Source organism: Nycticebus coucang, chromosome 21, assembly GCF_027406575.1.
Source record: "Nycticebus coucang isolate mNycCou1 chromosome 21, mNycCou1.pri, whole genome shotgun sequence".
Classification (NCBI taxonomy): Eukaryota; Metazoa; Chordata; class Mammalia; order Primates; family Lorisidae; genus Nycticebus; species Nycticebus coucang.
In genome coordinates this window covers 41,006,448-41,009,998 of record NC_069800.1, presented here as the reverse complement: position 1 = coordinate 41,009,998, position 3,551 = coordinate 41,006,448, and the positions used below count along the sequence as shown (strand labels likewise).

The window sequence follows — 3,551 nt, the reverse complement described above, 5'->3', positions numbered from 1 at the left end:
ATTTGGCATTATACCAAGATGCAGAGTAAGGATAAAACAACATAAAAATGAAGTTAATATTGTGGTGTGAAAAGAAGAGATGACTGGAAAACAGAAGAGCTGGAATTTAGTCCTGCTTTGCCACTACCTAGATGTATCCTATCATCAAAATGTCTTCCTTTCAATATTTTCTTTATCTTCAAGTAAAGGGAAAAACCACTGGGGGCTAGATCAGGTGAGTAGGGAAGGTGTTCCAATACAGTTATTTGTTTACTCCCATACAGACAGTGCTGTGTGAGCTGGTACATGGTCATGAAGCAAGAGCCATGAGTTGTCGGCCAAGATTTTCAGTTAAGATTTTCCTGTTTTTCTATTGATGTTTACTTGGTCTCTGTGCTTCTTATAGTCAGCTGATGGTTTTAACACACAATTCAATGAATTTCTGCAATGTTTCCATCACTTCTCCTCATTACTGGCCACCTTGACCTCTCTTCTTCAGTGATACTGTCTCTCCCCTTAGAAAAATGTTTAATCCATTTGTATGCTGATATTTTCTTCATGGCATTATTCCCATGAACTTGGATGAACATGTCCCTGATTTCACTTCCACTCTTGCCAAGTTTAACAAGAAATTTACAAATGTTTGTTCCTTGCTCTAATTCAATCTCCAACATTCTCACAATGACACAAAAACACGCAACAACAATAACAAACACCACTCAGTAAGACACCATTACCCTTTGACATAAATACAACTATGAGACATTGATATACCAAGGTTATGAAACCTTACTGAGTTGTCTGTACAGTGCTGCCAATGTAAGCATACAGTGACAAGTTCATGACCTTAATTGTCAGGCCTTGGATAATGGATGGGCATAAAATTTGTAACTTCCCTAACCAATTCTATAGATACATCATTATTGCAAAACCTACGACTTGTCTTTGAGATATTTTCCAGATTCTTCATTTGGGTGGATTGACTGATGCCAACCAAATCAGTGGGCATACTTAGGAACTGCCTTAATAGGTCCTACAACTCTCTACCTGGGAACTCCCTCAGTGCAAGAAGACAATGTCTGCTTCCCAACAGACATTCAGCAAACCCAATTTACTAGGACTTTGTCTGCCAAACTATCTTCAAAAATCCTGGTCCAAACATTCTCAGGGAGAGAGATTTGAGAAATTCCTCCCATATCCTCATTCAGGACTCTGTGGTGATATTAAACTCTTTCTCTACCACAACCCTGCACAACTCCTGCTGTCTCAGGTTATCAGCTTCTTTCTGCGCAACAGGCAATACAACCTGATTTGACAGTAACATAGTGAGCCATATGATTCCACTACTGTACTCCAGCCTGGGCAACAGAGCAAGACATTGTCTCAAAAAAAAAAAAAAAACTTTTCTTTTTATAAAAATACAAATCATTAAGAAACTCTGTGGGTTTGGGAAGAAAAAAGACTTTTGTAATTGCTTTATTGTTTAGCTTCAACTTAATTCTAAATTTAACAATGAAAATAAAATTTTCCTAGAACACATGGAACTTTCTGTCTTTTCTAAAAAGGGAATTATAGAAACATTTAATGACATTCTCACAATATCACTCAATAAATTTCTGGCAACTTTTATTTGGTGCCCCTTTCTAATGGAGAAAAGAGCAAAATAGGATATTTGGGAGAGACAAAGATACACAGGCATACCCTGGAGATACTGTGAGTTTTGTTCCAGAATACTGCAATAAAGCAACTATTACTATAAAGTAAGTCACACAAATTTTTTGGTTTCCCAATGCACATGGAAGTCATGTTTATAATGTTTTTATATTATGTGTAACTTATTAAGGATATAATAGCATTATGTCTTTAAAATGTATATACCTTAATTTAAAATACTTTATTGCTAAAAAATGCTAATGATTATCTGATCCTTTAGCAAGTCATCATCTTTTTGCAAGTGGAGGGCCTTGTCTCAGTGTTGATGGTTGCTGATTGATCAGAGTGGTGGTTGCTGAAGGCAGGGGTGTCTACGGCAATTTCTTAAAATAAGATAATAATAGAGTTTGTGGCATTGATTGATTCTTCTTTTCACAAAAGATTTCTCTGTCACATGTGATGCTGTTTGATAGCATTTACCCATGGTATAATTTCTTTCAAAACTGGAGTCAATCGGCGTGACGCTACGGCTGGGTGTCTTGGAGCTGATGCTGTGACACTTTAATTAGTTTTAGTAGAAGAGAAATGGAGGACCCATAGAACATTAAGGATGAATTCAGGAAGGCTCGAGACCATGGAAAACTTGCCTGCTCTCTATACTATTTTCCAAGGAGAGGTTGCTATGGTGACAGACTATGGAGCCTTTATCAAAATTCCAGGTTGTCGGAAGCAAGGTTTGGTCCATTGAACTCATATGTCATCCTGTCGGGTAGATAAGCCCTCTGAGATAGTAGATGTTGGAGACAAAGTATGGGTGAAGCTTATTGGCTGAGAGATGAAAAATGATAGAATAAAGGTATCCCTGTCCACAAAAGTTGTCAACCAAGGGACTGGGAAAGACCTTGATCCCAAAAATGTTATCATTGAGCAAGAAGAGAGGAGGAGGTGTTCCTTCCAGGATTACACTGGACAGAAGATCACCCTCAAGGCTGTCCTGAACACTACCTGCAAGAAGTGTGGTTGTAAAGGCCACTTTGCAAAAGACTGCTTCATGCAACCGAGTGGGACCAAATACTCTCTGATACCTGATGAGGAAGAAGAGGAGGAAGAAGCAAAGTCAGAAGAATTCGAGAAGCCTGACCCCATGAAAAATTCTTCTAGAAAAGAAAGAAAGAAAAGAAGAAAAAGAAACATAGAGACAGGAAGTCCTCTGACTCTGACAGCTCAGACTCTGAGAGTGATACAGGCAAGAGGTCAAGGCACACATCAAAAGACAGCAAGGCAGCAAAGAAGAAGAAAAAGAAAAAGAAACATAAGAAGAAGCACAAGGAGTGAGAGTAGAAAGAATGCAGAGGGTGGTTGTGACCTTGAAAGCCCTGGATCCTAGGAAGACTCAGTAGTGAGAATATGGCTTCCCACCCTGTTAACTTCACTCCCACGGGACATGGCTTCCCCTCATGCAACAGGCAGGTTTGAGAACTAGAGTTCAAAAGCAGCTGCCTGAATGAGTTGTTTCCTTATCACTCCTGGTCCCTTTGCAAGTGACCCCTGCAGCTTCCACATTCATTCATCCAACTTCATTCACTCAGCAGTAGGTCCTAGTACCTTCTTCAGCTGTCACTGCCAGAACTGGATTCCTACATAGGAGTCCAGGCTAGAGCCACAGGGACTGCTGTGGAGGTAAGTTTGGCTGTAGCTGGAGACTGATTAGCCCCTTCCTATTGGTCTTTATGGGCTGATTGGTGGGTGTCACATCCAACATGGGGGCAGAGGGAGAAAGTGTTAAGAAGTGGTGCTTAACTCTTTTCATCCCCCCAAGTTGGTTCTACTGTGCTAGAAGTGACAGCAGGGGCTACAGCCAGAAAACGATCATTTGCAGTGTGACTTAGCTAGTACATGACATTCCAGCGGACCACTGA

The 3,551-nt window shown here is 40.1% G+C and overlaps 1 pseudogene; it reads left to right on the top strand.

The window, feature by feature from the left end:
- The first annotated feature begins 2,185 nt into the window (after positions 1-2,185).
- On the top strand, positions 2,186-3,175 carry LOC128573848 (zinc finger CCHC domain-containing protein 17-like; annotated as a pseudogene).
- Positions 3,176-3,551: the final 376 nt, after the last annotated feature.